The following is a 22,321-nucleotide window of genomic DNA, read 5'->3' as shown; positions in this document are numbered from 1 at the left end:
ATGAATGTTTCCTCTTTGTTCCTCCCTTTTAATTTAACTGTAAAACAACAGTTTATGTCTATGAAGGATGCTACTTATTCATTATTGCACATTGAGAACTTAGAACCGTTGCCTTTCTCTATTGCTGAGTTAAATTCGGCCGTGTGGCTTATCCACGGAGTGATCACTTTACCTTTTCCGCTTTTTAAGTTTAGTTCGTGCATGAAACATTATGCTCTTGGCAGATATGAACAACTTGGTACTGCATTCCTGCACGAAGTTTGGTCGCTCCCGTTCACATATAGATGCATGCGGGAGGGAAAAGAGGTTTATTTGAAGGGTGAGGAATGCACTTCTGCTCCTGATCATTCTGTAGTATGTAGACACATACAATTACATGGTGCTTGCAATGTAAACGCTCCTAATTTAGCTTGCGCCCTGAAAGGTATACCGGTGCCGGTTATAACCCCTTCATTCACGCTGCTTGCTAACGGTAGTTATTTGCTTTTAAATAATGAGGATTGCTGCGGGATGCTGAAGGGCATACCATACATAGTGACTGTTTCACAGCGTGTTGTTTGCTGTAAAAATGTCCGTTTCCCACCCCCGCATGGCCGACTCGATGTTTCTATCTGCCCTTCGATTCCAACCTTGAGTGCAGAGTTCAACCAGATGAGCAGAATAAGGGCTCTTTTGTCTCAAAGGGAGGTCGCTTTGACTTTGTCCCGTGAAACCTTTCTTCTTCACGTGGCAAACACCCGCACGGAGGTGCAGGCGCTTTTGAATACTGACCTCCCCTTCCATTTTGGAACATTGATACAGACTATCTTTAATGCCTCGTCTACGACTGGCATAGTTCATTTTTTTAAACTTGTGGGCTCCGGCCTTGTGACCTCCTTTCAAACTATTTTTGGTGTGATTCCCGCATTTTTTCATTCTATTTTTTCCAGCGTCTTTGGAGGTCTCCCTTTGCTTCTCGCCCTTTTAGCTGGAATACTTCTATTGGTTTGCGTACTACGCAATGGCTGCGCAACTTGCGTACCGAGACAACATGCCCCGGCTGTTACATCTGCGTAACCGGATGCTTGAATACTATGGCACCTTACCCCTGGCGACCTTAAGTGTCGCGTATGGATTGTCCTTCCGGTTTCCATTCTTTACTTGTGTGCAACCAGTCTTTCACTGCCTGGATTGTCCATTCCAGTGGGCTCTGGATTTATGCCTGTCAAACTCGGTGTCACCTGTCCAGGATTTTGGTCAACTAATGGGCCCCTTAACGGCTCATGAGTTTGAATGTTCTGGTGTCGGGTTTATGGCCTTGGGTGCAGCACATGGAGTCCTTGGAAATTGGGCCATTGAATAGGCTGCGATTGACTTGCTGGAACGAAGTTATGTCGAGGAACCTTCCTGTTGTCCTCGTGTGGTGCTGGAAGCTCCAATTGTGAGTGAACACGTGTGTTCCTTTCCCTTGTTGGATTGGATGGCGGATAATTTTGCGGAACGCTCCAATGATTTCCTCTTGGAGGCTGTTGCAACTTATTGTGCCTATACCTTGATGGATTGACTCTTTGTCTTGGTCAACTCATGGTGCATCCATCGATGTCATTTTTCCCCATTTTTTCATGTTTTTTTCCCTGACGACATCATTTTCCATTTCGACACTTTTTTTATTTTTTCCTTTCAAACTTTACACTTAGCTTTTATGGACTTATAGTTCATGCCCTTGGTTCCGTTCTTTCTAACTTGAACTCTGCGTTCTTGATAAGTGCGCCCCTAGTGGTTAGTAGTCCGATCAAGGGGGGGTGTAGAATGGGTTCACCACTCCCTATGTACAACGCTAAGTTAGCATAACCTCGTCGGCTGTTAGAAAGCCAGCTTGCCGCTTTTGCTCCTTTTGCACGCGACACTGTTGTTACATGTTATTCATTCGAGAACTGCTGACTCGACTTTGCTTCACATGAGAATGTAAATGTTCAGGAATTTATATAGCGCAAATCACCAAGCGGTCTCTAAGCGCTTGCTTAGGGAACCCGTCCTGGTATTCCCCTGTGAGATAACCCGGCAGGGCATCCGCAAGGTGAAAGCCAGGCATCCCGCCGCGAGGGGCCCATGTGGAGATTAAGCAAGCTATTGCCCAGAGTCGCAGAGTGTGAACCCATGAATCGAGTATGCACTGGAGCGAGAATTATCGAGTCCATGGACAATTATGGACTCAAGACCCAGCCGAGCCGGGAATTGAACCCTGGTCCCGGGCTGACCTCTGCTTCCAGGTCTGCCTCCTCTAACCAGTGAGCCACAGAACCGTCTGTTGTTTAACATTTCTTAACAGTGAGCAGTGACCTTGGTCTGTACACCGTGTAAAGAACGAGTCTGGGTCACTAGACTGTGCAGGTTGTTGTGTTCAGGTTGATCGTACCACTTCTTAGCCATAACATACATACAGCTGCCAATACCTGAAAGACAAGTCCTTTAATATTGCAGAGCAGCGTGTTTTCTGTTACATTCAAAATGAAGAGCTGTTGCAGGAGAGAGTCTAGCTGATCCTGTGATGTGATTCCACTAAGGTGATCTATAAGGTATGGGGTCCCCCATGCAAGCCTAAGAGACCTTCTATTAGTCTAATAATAACCTATTAGTTGCTAGAGAAAGGAGGGTGGTCGCTTTCCACTGTCATTATTATTATGATTGCTCCTTTAATTTTCTATGGTACTGTAACAATGCTGATGGTTCTGATTTTAACCATTTGTCTGCTTGTGTTAGCCAAAGTACTGCATCTTAGGACGCGAGGTTTATAAAATAAACTCTTTAAACTTTACCGTGTCTTTGTTATTCTGTTGTGGACTGATATATAGCTACCAACAGGTATTTCGGATTCCCACCACTCCTGAGAGTATCTAAGTCACTTGTTCTGTGACACTAAGCTAGTCTGATAGGGGGTTCTGAGGGGAGTTTCTGGTACACCACAATTCTCTGAGGTCCTGGTTTCCTGCGCATAGTTCTATGCATAAGCAGAATCCCTGCAACAATGCATGTGCCTGTGAATGTTTTACATCTGCACCTGACCCTGCACATAGAATTTTTTGAGCTGGCCAAACTGTGGCCCAGCTCGAGGATTTCTGCAAGGGGTTTGAGCTTTCTACTTAGGGCTTTCTACTTAGGGCTTTAGGGCTTTACCAGAAAGGTGGAGCTGCCAAAGGCGCTGATGGCCTGGAGAGAAGCTCATAATGCAGCCCCTGTAACCTGAGAGGAGGAGGAGGAACTGGATGATGATGATTAAGAACTGGATTAGGATTCACTGGAGAATCTGGAACTGCCTGTGGGACAGGGGGGCAATATCCTGCCACAATTAGTGGTTCCCCACAGGGCAGGGAGCAGTGTGTCATCCAGAGGCCTGTCCCTAGAGGAACTGAAGGACAGGAGGGAGGAGAGAAAGTTGAAATTGGAGCTGACCATGCTCAAATTGGCAGAAGAGAAGGCTTTTGAGGAAAAGGACCAGGGAGAAGTTCTGCAAGGCAAAGAGGGAATGCCCTTCTATTCTGGGCCTTCGACAGCTGGCTGAGACCCAGGCAGCTGGTCACACCTCTGGCAGGCACCTGATCTACTCGGAGAATGATCTCCTGTATAGTGAGCCTAAGGCTCCTGAGCCTGTTGCAACCCGTGTTCTCCTCTCATCTCGAAGTCGACCCATCCTCAGATCAACATACCTTTTCAGCGGGACAAGGTTGGTCCCTGTATCCAACCTGTGCTCCTTCAAGGTCAGCCTGGACGTTTGGATTTGACCAGGTCAAGTGCAACCCAGTTGGCGTTTTATCCTTTTAAGCACAATATTCGCAAATATTCTTAAAAACCATAACTCCAGTTCAACTTATTAGATTCTTGATCTTGTTTTGCTCTTTAAATTAAGCTCTAATTTTCTAACCTAGTTTGGATTATTTTTGTGTGTAATGTTTTCACTGCTTTACTGTTTTAAGAGTTGCACAACTACTTTACACATTGCCTCCTAAGTTAAGCTTGCCTGCTTTGTGCCAAGCTACCAGAGGGTGAGCACAGGTTAATTTATGGTGTGTAACTGACTTACCCTGACTAGGATTGTGGTCCCAACTTGGACAGGATGCATACCTCTGCCAACTGGAGACCAATTTCTAACAGTTCCAAAAACATGGATAGCTTGTTTCTTAAAGAATATGGTATGCTAAGGTTAAAATGAAAGAACATGCTCATAAATCAAGTCAAAATTATCTTTCTTTTGCTCCTGGAGAAAAAATCTGGTTTTCTTCTCATTTTCTTCTTGTTCATAGAGTGTCAATTACATTTCAGATATGTTTTTTGGTCCCTTTGTGATAACACATCAAATGAATCCGGTGTCCTTTTGGTTAAATGTACGTCACACTTGGAAGTTTCGGCTCTGTCTTTCATTCATTCCAACTGAAGCCATATGCTCGTATGTTCCTGATCCTTATTATCAACTTTGCTCTTCTGGACCTCCATCAGAAATGGCAAAAGGGCAACCAGATTATGAGGTTCAAGAAAAATATTGCGCTATTTGCATGTGTTTTTCTATCAACACTAAGGGATTCTATGTGCATGCATTAAATAAAAGCTTAACCTCTTGACATTGTCAGTGATTGTTGATTGAGACAGAAGGCTTGTGGATTCTAGAAGAGTTATTCATACAGGAAACGAAATTCACACTCCAATTGTACCTAAATTCTGACATAGATGGCAAAACAGGCTTATCAATCACTGTTTGATGCACTAATTGCGATTACCACGAATTAACATCAACTGTACATCATATGTTAGTGGGCTCTAAAATATCATTTGTAGTCCAGTATGCGGTGGTCTCTATTCAGTCTTGTATAAGTCACCCTGACTTATCTCTAAAGTACATAATGTTATGCAATATTCTTCTAATGTTGTGCTTGATCAGCCACCATACCTCATCTGTAAATATTATACTCTTGCACTCTATTTTTGGATGACAGATCAGTTCACTGACTGATCTGTGGAGATCATGTTTACACAATGTATACTTGTGCATAATCAGTTACTATAGCTAATCTTTAACTCTTGTGCACGTACTATATATATCTATGTACACTATCAGTTACTCTGCTTCATTTATAAAGATTATACATGTTCCCATTTTAAAGATTATGCATGCAAGATGTACACTTTACATCCCAGAATGGTTACTCTAACATTGTTGTAAGGATTATAAATGCCTCCTGTATATTTTAATTCCTTTTTTTGGAGCACCATTTCCGAATGGTCACAAGTGTAGAAACGCTTTCTAACAATAGCACCACTCGAGACAGATACAACTGACAGTGAAGGGAACAAGGACTTCAGTGACACACAATGACAGTTGAAATAAAGGCAACTGTGTTCACAATGGTGGAAGACAAGTGTGAGACAAAAAAGGAAGAAACTAATAGATGGTTCAGTCAAAGACAATTCGCCAACTTGGTTGTGGTTAATTTACTTACCTTGTCAAAGCACTCAATTGAAACCTTTTCAAAGCGGCAGAAATTCCATAGGAATTTTGTTTGAATCTGTGGGGGAGTTTTCAGCGATATTTCTCTCTACCACTTAACAAATCCCTGCAATATTTGATGACTCCTGTGGTGTTATTATTATTAAGTAACAAACATTCACATTTGCAAGGATTCTTTTTTAGCAGAACCTCGTGTTACCACATTAGGAAGATAAAGTACAGTTGTGCTTTTTCCTGTGAAAGTACAACAATGAAAAACTGTCACCTAATAAGCAACATGGGGCCAGATGTACGAAATACTGCTTGCAAAATACTGGAATTTGTGACCAGTTTGGGATTTTGCAAACTGACCTAAGTACAAGTAGGTAGGTTCATACAATTTCCAATCCTACTGGGATGAACCCTGACCTAACCCATCGCTATTCATGAATTGGTTTGTAAAGTGAGACTCACTACAATTGGTAATGCCATTCCAATGAATCCTTCACAACGCAGGTACCATTACAACACGTCATCACAATGCATGCCATTACAAAGCAGGTACCAATCCAACGCATGCCATTACAACATAACTATAGTTGAGGTAAGTGGTATTTGTTGATCAATGTTTTTAAAATGTTTCCTATTATTTATTTTTATCCTTAATTTGTAGCTTTTAAATTCATCTAGGTAATTTTGTTTTATGTCATGTGTGGGTTTGTAGCACAACCTTTTAGATATGAGATGAGAGGGATTAGAGGATTTAGAGGATATGGGTGTGGAAGTGTATCAATACGCAGGTATTAATGATAAAACTTGAGTATTGATTTATTAGGAGAATTAATTATAATCTTTAAAAAGTACAATAAATGCAATATTATAACAAATGGTTTTGCAACATAGCCCTTAGGTACAGGATATGAGGGATTTAGGGGTTATGGGTGGGGAAGTGTATTAATACTCAGGCATTAATTTGAATACCTGAATATTCGTTTTCTTACAGAATTAGTAAAAATAAAATTATATATAGATATTTTTTTTATGGTTTTCTAACATAACAATTTAGGCATGGGATAAAGGATTTATGGGTAATGTGTGGGAAAGTGTATTAATTTTAATACTTGAGTATTATTTTCAAACATAGGTTTAATAAAAAAAAATAAAGTAAAAATTATTAATATATGTTATACAAGAGTTTGTAACTCGGGCTGTTAGAATGGCGATCGTATTTTTATCTGACTGCCATCCTTTCATATATGGGACCACCCAACAGGCTGTCAGGTTTCCCGCCATAGGTATAAGTATGCCACTGCCACTACAGTGGTCACAATGCCTATGTTTTTTAATGTGGTGGGTGCTGCTGACTGTAGCACATGCTGCAGTACAAAAAGTAAGATAATGCAGTGGACAACCCAATATACCCTTGAGGGTATGGGTAAAATTGAATGATAGAGTAAAAGAACCTTCAAGGGATTTTTTAAAAGTCTTGATTTTTATGATTTCAAACAATAAATTGTATATAGGTTGATTATATTCCTATACGTTTTTACTTATAATTACTTCTTATTCTTATTTAGGAAGCTTGGTTTTCAGATTGGAAATTAGAGTGATGTGAATAAATCACCACAATAAAGCATTAGTCGCATAGAGCAGAAAAAAGGAAGAAAACGAATGGGTGTATATGTAAAAAAATAAGTTTATATTCAAAATTCAAATAAGGGTACTAGTAATAACAACATTTGATGATATAGTGAAAGGAAAACAATCAATTATTAATGCCTTCACATTCCAATTAATCAAACACTTTTTCCAAAGGGATTAAATCAATTTGCTGGAAAACAGTGTGACAGTCGACGTTTCGGTCTTTTATAGATTTCTTTACAAGACCATCTTCAGGACAATGCGATTTAAAAATCGACCCCTAGTGAAAAATAAAAACATTATTTTACATCATGCAAAGTAAACACCCATCGTAAACAAGTATACAAAAAAATTTTTTTTAGTCCATCAATTTACACTTGGTATATCTGTCTAATTGATATACATTTGTGTCGCATTCATTGGGACGAAAATTATTTGAAGAAATTCAAGTTTAAGTATGAAAAAAACAAATATGTACAAAATTAAACAAGTCAGCGAATTCTTTGTTCCAAAAAAGGAGGGCATTCTTGGATATATATACATCCAGAATTTTTGTACGGTATATCTTTGTCTCTGGTAGTAATAATTGGATATATATATTATTTATTTTGGACTGGCCTTATTTAGGAGTACAAAAATTGCAAGTCCAAACTGTTAGAAAAAACGCATTATGACATAAAAATATATATTCAACCAAACTCAAAGTTTTTGTACGATATATCTTTATCAGAGGTAATAGTAGTTGGACATACATGTTGTTTTAGTCCGACTATATTGTAGATCTTATTTTGTAGAAGTCAAGAGTTGCAAACCAAGACTACCGGGAAGAAAACCCGTAATGAACGATATTTAGTTTGTTAACCTCGTTTTAAGCTGACACCGATATTGGTATAAAATTGTGATTCAGATGTACTCCTAAAAACGAGTAACAAAGTTAGCTTTACAGGAATCTATGTGAAGTCTGAGTGAATACCTTATAGTTCTTCGTGTAAATCGTATATGACCAATAAGATGGTGGTCTTGACCGGTCCACAATTTTCTATATATTATTCGAATCTGGATTAGGGAGACATAGGTTAAATTAATTACATTCACATCAATTCGAAATATTAAAGCGTAGTTTGAGTATGTGGTAACTATTAGTCAAAAGATCCACACCATGTTATGTAAACTTTTTTGCAAAAATTGGCAGAGTCGATGTTTCGACTGATTAGTCAAACGATAGGTTTGGAAGAAGATAATGCCAGCGTCATATATGTAAGACAACTATGTCTTAAGAGTTGTCTCAACTACGTCAAGCATTATGTTATTATTTTAGGTTTAATAAAGCGCGTGGGTCTCTTAGGAGTTTTTAAGCGTCATAGGTTTTAATCCAGACGTACCTTGAAAAGCTGGAAGAATTTATTTCTTCAAGTTTCATAATCAGTTTAAAAGCCGTGAGTAATTCGAGAAGCCCAGCAATCAATCATGGGACATCTGTGCCAATAAGTCTCTATGGTTTGGCTCTGTAAGGTAAAAACAAGCGTTTTAACCAGCGATTCTTTAATTCAGGAACTGAATCAGGAGCTGGTTGGAGTTTAGGTATAGGTAGGGACAGGGGTTAGCGCGCATATCAAACATACCTTTGGTTTGTAGAAAAACATGCAGCGTGCTGTCATCTCGTTCGCAAGCGGACACTGCCGTGCGATCGTCAGAGTTATTTATGCTCATTAGAAAGTGAAAAAGGACTTGCGTAAAGGTGACTCAAACTAAACGAAATATTTTTGGCCGCCATCTTTGAAAGGAGTATGGTTTATAGCGGGGGGACTTACGTAAAAGTGACTCAGACTAAATGGATATTTTTGGCCCCCATCTTTGAAAGGAGTATGGCTTATAGCGAGGGTTAAGATATGATAACTATAATTCATCTAGATTTACGATGTATATATCCTGTGTATAATTATATGTATAATGAGTCAAAGACAGATGTTGGTCTTGATGATTTAAATCCTGCCTATACAAATCTAAATTGCATGATGATAATTAACTTGAATTCGAAGAGACATGTATATATCAGAGCTTATTTGGAAGGACAAATTGACCTGCCTATACAAATCTATGTATTATTGCATTATGCCTATTGTTCAATCAATTAACACATTTTGGTACTATATGGTGGTATTTATGAAATCACAAATTACTATACTGATTACATTTGTACATAAAAAATTTTTGTGTCAAAAGGACATCAGAGAAAGATTAAACATTACATTTCAAAAGTGTGTAATAAAGCAAAAAGAAAAGTAAATATATATACAAAAATCACAATTCAGAATCAAGTGAATCATTTAGGAAAGGTGGTTAGAAGGGACTAGATATCTCGATATAGGAGTCAGTTTAGGTGAGACTGTATTAGTAGGATAACTGACAGTCTATGATTTGGCATTCAGTAAAAAACTAACTGGTCCTTTTTAGACAAATGTTTAGATGAGGCATGCCAAAGTATGCCATTCTGTTGCGGAGTTTAGGCCGCGATTAACTACATCAGTCTGGCAGATAAGTTTACCTTCTCTCGTGGTTAACAGTACGTCAACATTGTTTTGTCTTTTAGTTGGTTTAACTACTGCCAAAACCCACCATCGCATATCTTTTTCAGTATGACCCTGTCTGAAATAGTGGTCTACTAAAGGGGCATTTTCTGTAGAACACCGAATGCGTGATTGGTGTTGAAGAATTCTTTTTTTGATTGGTTGGGTGGTTTTGCCAATATAATGTAAGTTGCATGGGCATTGAATGCAATAAATTACATTCGGGGTATTGCAGTTTGAGAAGGCTTTCAGAGTGATGGTAATGCCATTGATGCTGCATGCTTTGATGGTTTGTGTAGTATTGCATGCCAGGCACCTATTGCATTTGTAATGGCCAATGATTGGGGAAAGTTGTCGCATGTTATCCACCAAATCTTTGTGATTGTCTTCATAGGCTCTGACTAGTCTGTCCTGTAGATTCGTACCTCGTTTAAACGCAAACAAAGGTTTTTTCATGAACTCAGGGATACTTTTCAAAAGACTCCAATGTCTATTGACAATTTTCTTGATGGCATTAGAGTGAGTGCCAAATGTTGAAACACAGACTATTTCAGGGTTATTTGAGCGTTCTTTCACTGTTAGTAAGGCATCTCTATCATTGTACCAAGCCCGTTTCATAGATTTTTTAAGCAATTTCGAAGGATATCCGCGGGCTTTGAGTTTTTCTTTTAGTTTCTTAGCTTCTGTAAAGTAATCTTGTTTGTACGTGCAATTTCTGCGTAAACGCAGAAATTGGCCAAATGGCAGACCATCCTTCAATGCTTGAGGGTGGTGGCTTTGGTATTGTAAAAGTGTATTTCTTGAGGTCGGTTTTGTATAGAGGGTACTATATAAATGATTAGAGGTGTCGTTTCTGATAGTTATGTCAAGAAAATTCATTGAATATCTGTCATATTCAATGGTAAATTTTAAATGAGGACTTCTTTGGTTCAGCCAATCATGAAAAGTAAGGAGTTCGTCATGAGTACCGTTCCAGATTACAAAGACATCGTCTATGTATCTTAGCCATTTCCTGATGTTGTTATGGAAAGGATTAGACGGATGTAGGATGTGTTCATTTTCAAATGTAGATACATAAATATTAGCTATGTCAGGGGCATAAATTGCACCCATTGCTACTCCTTTCTTTTGGAGGTAAAAGGTGTTTTGGAACAAAAAGAAGTTCTCACACAAAGAAATACGTACACATTCTACAATGAAGTTAGTCGGTACTGGATGGGGTCGAGGTCTTGTATCTAAAAGAGTATTCAGTATCTGTAACACTTCTTGTTGAGGGATGTTAGTATAAAGACTCTCTATATCCATAGAGACAAGAAGCTGATTTTGAGGATCAAATTCAAGGTTTTCCAATGCATTAATCACCGCCGTAGTGTCTCTGATGTAAGTAGGGTGATTAATCGCAAAAGGCCGGATGAAAAAGTCAGCATATTGTTTTCCAATGCATTAATCACCGCCGTAGTGTCTCTGATGTAAGTAGGGTGATTAATCGCAAAAGGCCGGATGAAAAAGTCAGCATATTGTGCCAGGGGTTTGTTTTTACCTTACAGAGCCAAACCATAGAGACTTATTGGCACAGATGTCCCATGATTGATTGCTGGGCTTCTCGAATTACTCACGGCTTTTAAACTGATTATGAAACTTGAAGAAATAAATTCTTCCAGCTTTTCAAGGTACGTCTGGATTAAAACCTATGACGCTTAAAAACTCCTAAGAGACCCACGCGCTTTATTAAACCTAAAATAATAACATAATGCTTGACGTAGTTGAGACAACTCTTAAGACATAGTTGTCTTACATATATGACGCTGGCATTATCTTCTTCCAAACCTATCGTTTGACTAATCAGTCGAAACATCGACTCTGCCAATTTTTGCAAAAAAGTTTACATAACATGGTGTGGATCTTTTGACTAATAGTTACCACATACTCAAACTACGCTTTAATATTTCGAATTGATGTGAATGTAATTAATTTAACCTATGTCTCCCTAATCCAGATTCGAATAATATATAGAAAATTGTGGACCGGTCAAGACCACCATCTTATTGGTCATATACGATTTACACGAAGAACTATAAGGTATTCACTCAGACTTCACATAGATTCCTGTAAAGCTAACTTTGTTACTCGTTTTTAGGAGTACATCTGAATCACAATTTTATACCAATATCGGTGTCAGCTTAAAACGAGGTTAACAAACTAAATATCGTTCATTACGGGTTTTCTTCCCGGTAGTCTTGGTTTGCAACTCTTGACTTCTACAAAATAAGATCTACAATATAGTCGGACTAAAACAACATGTATGTCCAACTACTATTACCTCTGATAAAGATATATCGTACAAAAACTTTGAGTTTGGTTGAATATATATTTTTATGTCATAATGCGTTTTTTCTAACAGTTTGGACTTGCAATTTTTGTACTCCTAAATAAGGCCAGTCCAAAATAAATAATATATATATCCAATTATTACTACCAGAGACAAAGATATACCGTACAAAAATTCTGGATGTATATATATCCAAGAATGCCCTCCTTTTTTGGAACAAAGAATTCGCTGACTTGTTTAATTTTGTACATATTTGTTTTTTTCATACTTAAACTTGAATTTCTTCAAATAATTTTCGTCCCAATGAATGCGACACAAATGTATATCAATTAGACAGATATACCAAGTGTAAATTGATGGACTAAAAAAAATTTTTTTGTATACTTGTTTACGATGGGTGTTTACTTTGCATGATGTAAAATAATGTTTTTATTTTTCACTAGGGGTCGATTTTTAAATCGCATTGTCCTGAAGATGGTCTTGTAAAGAAATCTATAAAAGACCGAAACGTCGACTGTCACACTGTTTTCCAGCAAATTGATTTAATCCCTTTGGAAAAAGTGTTTGATTAATTGGAATGTGAAGGCATTAATAATTGATTGTTTTCCTTTCACTATATCATCAAATGTTGTTATTACTAGTACCCTTATTTGAATTTTGAATATAAACTTATTTTTTTACATATACACCCATTCGTTTTCTTCCTTTTTTCTGCTCTATGCGACTAATGCTTTATTGTGGTGATTTATTCACATCACTCTAATTTCCAATCTGAAAACCAAGCTTCCTAAATAAGAATAAGAAGTAATTATAAGTAAAAACGTATAGGAATATAATCAACCTATATACAATTTATTGTTTGAAATCATAAAAATCAAGACTTTTAAAAAATCCCTTGAAGGTTCTTTTACTCTATCATTCAATTTTACCCATACCCTCAAGGGTATATTGGGTTGTCCACTGCATTATCTTACTTTAAGTGCAGACAACAGTCTGCTGTGGATCACTAATTAGTGGTTTTGTTTGTTTATTTGTGTTTAGCTTTAAAGCACTCATTTATGTCTGAAGCAGAGACACTATCATACTCAGATGAGTACATTCTAAAAATTGCCGGCGGTCCCTCACTTTTGGGTAATAAGGGCACTATAACTCAATCCCCATATGAATCTGATCTAAACCAACTGGAACGATTAAAAAAGAAATTGGTACGAACAGAACTACATGCCAAATTCCTAACAGATTGCCTAAATGCTAATATAATCCCTACGGGACTACAAATCCGCAATATACCCATCATCTTTACAGATGACGAGGAATTCAAAACAGGCTTCAGTTTCTCAGCCAACAAGTGCTCTCGCACATGGATGGTTTTAAGTATTGAAACCGCCTTAAGACAACTTAAAACCCTAGTCAAGGAAATAGAAAATCTAGAAAAAAAGATCTTAGGAGACTCTACAATCACAAATGGCAAACTTCTTTTGGACAAAATTCAGCAAACCATAAAAGAATTTGAACAGTTTAACGCTCATAAAAAAACTGAAAAACTTCAGAACGATATTAAAAGATATAGCAAAGAAAGAACATATCCGTATTTGAATAAGGATTTCTATAATCCTCAAGGTTCCAATCTAAATACAAGGAAGAAGGTCACCTTTTCTGACACAAACTCTGATACAGGTAGTGACCAATCAAGTGACACTACCTACAGATATTACGACCAACAACCCTCAACCTCACACCAGGCTTTTTTAGGACAGGATCGCCGGCGGTCAGGTCCCCCTCGGAGACCACGGTCATCCAGAAGAGGATGGTACCGCAACCAATATACACCCGGGTTCCGCCAGACCCGCAACCAATACTACGAGTGGTAGAACAGAACCAAACAATACCCATCTTCAACCTATCATCACACATTTTGTCAGAACAAGAGATAGCGGTTCTGTCAGCGGGCTTAAGCTTTGTTCCCACCCACAATAATGATCTATTCCAAACAAAACTGGAACTTTATAAATTTTTCCGTATGGTTAGACTCAAAGATTTCTGTTCTAACAACATCATAAAAAGTACATATGGCTTCACTGGCCTTAGAAACAGATCGATGTTCTACCCTACAAATTCAATGATCAGAAAAGAAGTTGTTACATTCGAGAATGCCATACTGATAGATATTGAGAATCTCTTTAAAAACAAAATACATTACAAATCGAACTTTTGCAAAGAAAAACAATCAGCTCTTTGCAATTTACAATCGCTACCAAATGCCGTAATAAAACCGGCTGACAAAGGAGGCGGCATAGTTATATGGGAGAAAGAAAAATACAACGAGGAACTTTTAAAACAACTATCCAACACACTTCATTACAAAAAACTAGTAGTCAATCCAACCAGTAGGTTAACAACAGAGATTGCCAACTTAAGCAAGACAGGCTTCGATGGAGGTTGGCTTAACGAAAAGGAAGCCTCTTTCCTTATCAACAAGTCCCCCACAATACCTGCAATTTACCTACTACCAAAAGTACATAAAGACCCTGTGAATCCCCCGGGACGACCAATTGTGTCCGGTTGCAATTCCATTCTCAAACCCCTGGCACAATATGCTGACTTTTTCATCCGGCCTTTTGCGATTAATCACCCTACTTACATCAGAGACACTACGGCGGTGATTAATGCATTGGAAAACCTTGAATTTGATCCTCAAAATCAGCTTCTTGTCTCTATGGATATAGAGAGTCTTTATACTAACATCCCTCAACAAGAAGTGTTACAGATACTGAATACTCTTTTAGATACAAGACCTCGACCCCATCCAGTACCGACTAACTTCATTGTAGAATGTGTACGTATTTCTTTGTGTGAGAACTTCTTTTTGTTCCAAAACACCTTTTACCTCCAAAAGAAAGGAGTAGCAATGGGTGCAATTTATGCCCCTGACATAGCTAATATTTATGTATCTACATTTGAAAATGAACACATCCTACATCCGTCTAATCCTTTCCATAACAACATCAGGAAATGGCTAAGATACATAGACGATGTCTTTGTAATCTGGAACGGTACTCATGACGAACTCCTTACTTTTCATGATTGGCTGAACCAAAGAAGTCCTCATTTAAAATTTACCATTGAATATGACAGATATTCAATGAATTTTCTTGACATAACTATCAGAAACGACACCTCTAATCATTTATATAGTACCCTCTATACAAAACCGACCTCAAGAAATACACTTTTACAATACCAAAGCCACCACCCTCAAGCATTGAAGGATGGTCTGCCATTTGGCCAATTTCTGCGTTTACGCAGAAATTGCACGTACAAACAAGATTACTTTACAGAAGCTAAGAAACTAAAAGAAAAACTCAAAGCCCGCGGATATCCTTCGAAATTGCTTAAAAAATCTATGAAACGGGCTTGGTACAATGATAGAGATGCCTTACTAACAGTGAAAGAACGCTCAAATAACCCTGAAATAGTCTGTGTTTCAACATTTGGCACTCACTCTAATGCCATCAAGAAAATTGTCAATAGACATTGGAGTCTTTTGAAAAGTATCCCTGAGTTCATGAAAAAACCTTTGTTTGCGTTTAAACGAGGTACGAATCTACAGGACAGACTAGTCAGAGCCTATGAAGACAATCACAAAGATTTGGTGGATAACATGCGACAACTTTCCCCAATCATTGGCCATTACAAATGCAATAGGTGCCTGGCATGCAATACTACACAAACCATCAAAGCATGCAGCATCAATGGCATTACCATCACTCTGAAAGCCTTCTCAAACTGCAATACCCCGAATGTAATTTATTGCATTCAATGCCCATGCAACTTACATTATATTGGCAAAACCACCCAACCAATCAAAAAAAGAATTCTTCAACACCAATCACGCATTCGGTGTTCTACAGAAAATGCCCCTTTAGTAGACCACTATTTCAGACAGGGTCATACTGAAAAAGATATGCGATGGTGGGTTTTGGCAGTAGTTAAACCAACTAAAAGACAAAACAATGTTGACGTACTGTTAACCACGAGAGAAGGTAAACTTATCTGCCAGACTGATGTAGTTAATCGCGGCCTAAACTCCGCAACAGAATGGCATACTTTGGCATGCCTCATCTAAACATTTGTCTAAAAAGGACCAGTTAGTTTTTTACTGAATGCCAAATCATAGACTGTCAGTTATCCTACTAATACAGTCTCACCTAAACTGACTCCTATATCGAGATATCTAGTCCCTTCTAACCACCTTTCCTAAATGATTCACTTGATTCTGAATTGTGATTTTTGTATATATATTTACTTTTCTTTTTGCTTTATTACACACTTTTGAAATGTAATGTTTAATCTTTCTCTGATGTCCTTTTGACACAAAAATTTTTTATGTACAAATGTAATCAGTATAGTAATTTGTGATTTCATAAATACCACCATATAGTACCAAAATGTGTTAATTGATTGAACAATAGGCATAATGCAATAATACATAGATTTGTATAGGCAGGTCAATTTGTCCTTCCAAATAAGCTCTGATATATACATGTCTCTTCGAATTCAAGTTAATTATCATCATGCAATTTAGATTTGTATAGGCAGGATTTAAATCATCAAGACCAACATCTGTCTTTGACTCATTATACATATAATTATACACAGGATATATACATCGTAAATCTAGATGAATTATAGTTATCATATCTTAACCCTCGCTATAAGCCATACTCCTTTCAAAGATGGGGGCCAAAAATATCCATTTAGTCTGAGTCACTTTTACGTAAGTCCCCCCGCTATAAACCATACTCCTTTCAAAGATGGCGGCCAAAAATATTTCGTTTAGTTTGAGTCACCTTTACGCAAGTCCTTTTTCACTTTCTAATGAGCATAAATAACTCTGACGATCGCACGGCAGTGTCCGCTTGCGAACGAGATGACAGCACGCTGCATGTTTTTCTACAAACCAAAGGTATGTTTGATATGCGCGCTAACCCCTGTCCCTACCTATACCTAAACTCCAACCAGCTCCTGATTCAGTTCCTGAATTAAAGAATCGCTGGTTAAAACGCTTGTTTTTACCTTACAGAGCCAAACCATAGAGACTTATTGGCACAGATGTCCCATGATTGATTGCTGGGCTTCTCGAATTACTCACGGCTTTTAAACTGATTATGAAACTTGAAGAAATAAATTCTTCCAGCTTTTCAAGGTACGTCTGGATTAAAACCTATGACGCTTAAAAACTCCTAAGAGACCCACGCGCTTTATTAAACCTAAAATAATAACATAATGCTTGACGTAGTTGAGACAACTCTTAAGACATAGTTGTCTTACATATATGACGCTGGCATTATCTTCTTCCAAACCTATCGTTTGACTAATCAGTCGAAACATCGACTCTGCCAATTTTTGCAAAAAAGTTTACATAACATGGTGTGGATCTTTTGACTAATAGTTACCACATACTCAAACTACGCTTTAATATTTCGAATTGATGTGAATGTAATTAATTTAACCTATGTCTCCCTAATCCAGATTCGAATAATATATAGAAAATTGTGGACCGGTCAAGACCACCATCTTATTGGTCATATACGATTTACACGAAGAACTATAAGGTATTCACTCAGACTTCACATAGATTCCTGTAAAGCTAACTTTGTTACTCGTTTTTAGGAGTACATCTGAATCACAATTTTATACCAATATCGGTGTCAGCTTAAAACGAGGTTAACAAACTAAATATCGTTCATTACGGGTTTTCTTCCCGGTAGTCTTGGTTTGCAACTCTTGACTTCTACAAAATAAGATCTACAATATAGTCGGACTAAAACAACATGTATGTCCAACTACTATTACCTCTGATAAAGATATATCGTACAAAAACTTTGAGTTTGGTTGAATATATATTTTTATGTCATAATGCGTTTTTTCTAACAGTTTGGACTTGCAATTTTTGTACTCCTAAATAAGGCCAGTCCAAAATAAATAATATATATATCCAATTATTACTACCAGAGACAAAGATATACCGTACAAAAATTCTGGATGTATATATATCCAAGAATGCCCTCCTTTTTTGGAACAAAGAATTCGCTGACTTGTTTAATTTTGTACATATTTGTTTTTTTCATACTTAAACTTGAATTTCTTCAAATAATTTTCGTCCCAATGAATGCGACACAAATGTATATCAATTAGACAGATATACCAAGTGTAAATTGATGGACTAAAAAAAATTTTTTTGTATACTTGTTTACGATGGGTGTTTACTTTGCATGATGTAAAATAATGTTTTTATTTTTCACTAGGGGTCGATTTTTAAATCGCATTGTCCTGAAGATGGTCTTGTAAAGAAATCTATAAAAGACCGAAACGTCGACTGTCACACTGTTTTCCAGCAAATTGATTTAATCCCTTTGGAAAAAGTGTTTGATTAATTGGAATGTGAAGGCATTAATAATTGATTGTTTTCCTTTCACTATATCATCAAATGTTGTTATTACTAGTACCCTTATTTGAATTTTGAATATAAACTTATTTTTTTACATATACACCCATTCGTTTTCTTCCTTTTTTCTGCTCTATGCGACTAATGCTTTATTGTGGTGATTTATTCACATCACTCTAATTTCCAATCTGAAAACCAAGCTTCCTAAATAAGAATAAGAAGTAATTATAAGTAAAAACGTATAGGAATATAATCAACCTATATACAATTTATTGTTTGAAATCATAAAAATCAAGACTTTTAAAAAATCCCTTGAAGGTTCTTTTACTCTATCATGCAGTACAAAAAGGGGACACTTCACACATCCCTGCACTACGTGGCAGGCACCATGCGGTGCCTGCCACATGGTGCAGGGATATGTATGGAGGCCTGTCACATGGTGCAGGGATATGTAGGGGGGCATCATAGGTGCCCCCAAAACCCACAGCTAAGGGTCCGGTGAGGGGGCCTGCTATGGCCCCCAAAGTCCTTTTCTGCCAGTCTTTTCCTGGCCAGTTAACCTCGGCGAAACGGCAGGCGAAATGGGACAATGTAATCCTTATGGCAGTGCCTGGCCGGCACAGCCACCATTGTTGGGAAAACTACTCCCTTCAAGCACCATTGTAATATGGCAGGCGAAAACATGGTTATGATGTCATTCTAACGGAGGAAGGCGACAGTCTGTATCAATTCTTGTGAAACATCCCTCAAGGAGGACTTATCATTGGGAATGATTTACTTTATGAAAGAACGTATAACATTCAGAATTATTCGTGCATTTTTTCTAAAGCCCTGAAGAAGCAAATGATGTTCGCGAAACACGTGTTGGCTTGGATGTATTTCTTTGTATCTGTTGAAAAAGGTTTTGTATCAAGGCTTGGCTGTATTTTCCTGTATTAGTGGAAGAAGATGTTTGTATCAATTTGAAGAATGAACAGAATGAAGACGAATTTTGTGAATTTGCAAAGAAAAAATTAGAACAATTTTTCTCTTTTTTCTCTTTTTTCCTGTGTCAGAATCAATGGTTATGATGGTTATGATGGTGGTGGGACCGCCACCGATAAGGTGTCGGTCCCACCGTCACCGTAATCAGGCTCCGAATCATTTAGGTACAAGATGTGAGGAATTGAGGGGTTATGGATGTAGACGTGTATTAATACTCTGGTATTAACTTTAATACCTGAGAATTAATTTTATTAAAGAATGTGTTACAATATTTGTAAGATGTTTTTTAAATACAACAAAAGAAAGGGTTAGTAACATATGCCTTTAGGCACGGGATGTGAAGGATTTAGGGGTTATGGGTGGGGAAGTGCATTAATTCTAAGGTATTAATTTTACTACCTGAGTATTAATTTAATTGCAGAAAAAGGTAATATATATATTTTTTAAAAAAATATTATGTTTGGGTTTGTGACATAATCCATTAGGCATGGGATGTGAGGGATTTAGGGGATATTGGTGGAGAAGTGCATTCAGGTGTTCATTTTAACACCTGACTATCAATTTAATTACAGAATAATATAAGATTTTTTTAAAGTTTTTAATAAATATATAGTATGTATGGGTTTGTAACATAATCCTCTAGGCATAAGATGTGATGGTTTTAGGGGTTATGGGTGGGGAATAATACTCAGGTATACATTGTGATACCTGTGTATTAATTTATTAAAAATTTATCTTAATAATGTAAAGTTTAAAAAAATACAAAAAAATGTAAACAAAAGATTACAATTTAAGATACATTTTATAAAATGTAAAATAATAAATGAAAAACTATACACTTTTTCAGAGTTTGAAAAATATTTTATTAACAATTCAAAACGAATAATAGAATATAGTAATAGTTAAATATTAACTCTGGGTGAAAAACTCCACTCCGATAGCAGAGTTTGCAGAGTTTTGTCAACTCCGTACTTCGCTTGGAGTGCGAAGTTGGCAAAAAAACTCTGACTCTGCCACGTAGCAGAGTTTCCCCCTGCCCCACCCACCCCTAGATGCAGCTGTTTAGCCACGTAGTGACCTTGAGGCAAAGGTGTGCCGATAGGGGTGCGGATGGGCATGGCAGGGGCGTGATACGGGAGACAGGAGGTATTCTTTGTCGTTCATGGACCCAGATAGGTAGAATCATACTACCATATGATCTAGCTTACAGGTAAATTGATGTCCAAATTACTCCTTGAAACATAGAAAACTCAATGAAATTGAAAAATGAAGGGGCAGATTGCCAGGAACCGAACACTGTGCATTAAAAAAAGAGCGAGGTGTGCTCCACGACTAGAGCTAACCCCAAATTCAAGTTGGTCGTGCACTGCAGTGGGAATAGAGTTATTCAAATTTCTAGTACTTGAAAATTGACAGACCCTGCACGTTCAAAAAAGAGCGAGGTGTGCTCAATGACTAGAGCTAATCCCAAGTTAGAGTCTGTAGTGTACTGCAGCAGGAATGATGTTAGTGTTACTTAATAAATTTAAAGAAGCGGGATGCCAGGAATCGAACCCGATACTGGACTCTGTGCATTCTAGTATAACGAGGTGCGCTCATCACTAAAGCTACCCCAAGTGCGTGTCAGCCGTGCTTTGCACTGGGGATGGTGTCAGTGGACTAATATCGGAACTGTCACAACCGACACCCAGGAGTTAGCGGCGCGTGCCTCAGAGAGGACGTGGTGGAGCAGTGAATGGTAGCCAGCAACTGACAGATGCTAAGGGAAATGGAGTGATGTGAACAGCCACCAATAACAGCCATTGCTGACGTTTACCTTGTGCCTGGGCTGCCTCCTCTGCGCAAGAGAATTCTTCTCCTCTTTCAGTGGGCTGTAAAATGGTAACCCTTTGCTGCAGAACTCGCCAGGAAAATGCATGCTCAGTCCTCGCGAGTCCTGCAGGAAGGGGTTTCCATTTTACACCCCACTGGAGAAGGAGAAGTATCCTCCTGCGCCGAGGAGGCTGGCAAGCAGCTAGGAGTCAGAAAAGACTGCCAGCTGAGCAGAGGTAAGTTCGGCGTGGCAGCAAGCATGGCAGAGCAGAGCGGAGTGGAATTCAACAGAGTTTTCAGGCAACTCTGCGGAATTCCGTGTAGTGCCACTCTGCCAACTCTGCCCACCCCTGGTAAAAATATGAAATACATTTTTGAAAAATCAATACATTTTTTTTATTATATGATATAAATGTAATTTTTTTTTATAATTTTGAACTTTTCTAACATTTTCTCAAACATTAAAAACATATTTTCCCACACTTTACATTGTATTTTTCCTTTTTACTATTAGACTTGAGGTATGCGGTTGAACTTCTTTTTCTACAGTCGGTGGAGTGTCTCAGTCAAGATCAGATGCAAGGGAGAGCTGTGGTCAGGTAAGAACTTTAAATAATTTATATGTAAGGTTGTAGTTGGCTGAATAATTGTAAGGAGAGAGGAGGGAGGTAGAAAAATGCAGTGTAGTGTAAAACATGATCTTATGTATGTTTTAACCCATTTTTCATCCTTTGTAGGTAGTTGTTTTAGACCCACGTCAGAAAAAAGTGGAAAACTTTTTGAAACTTATTTGTCATGAAAGCAATTTTCAAATGTTTGCCTTTGTTTGTGATTCGCTTTTTTAGTACTGCTCGCTGTTTTTTCATAGTAGCAGCCACGTGTTTAACAAATGGAAAATAATTTGTGGAATGGGATGCAGTCACAGGGAGATGATGGACGGAGCACTGAAACTTTTCAGACACTCACCTCCAGTCACAGATCTGGGTTGAATCCATCATCATACTTTAGATCACTTTGCCACCTCAGTTCAGACCCAGCTATATGCAAATCAGTCTTGACCCTGTGCCTCATGGGAACAGTCCAGC

The sequence above is a fragment of the Triturus cristatus genome, chromosome 2_2 (genome assembly GCF_964204655.1).
Source record: "Triturus cristatus chromosome 2_2, aTriCri1.1, whole genome shotgun sequence".
Classification (NCBI taxonomy): Eukaryota; Metazoa; Chordata; class Amphibia; order Caudata; family Salamandridae; genus Triturus; species Triturus cristatus.
This window is presented reverse-complemented; position numbering follows the sequence as displayed.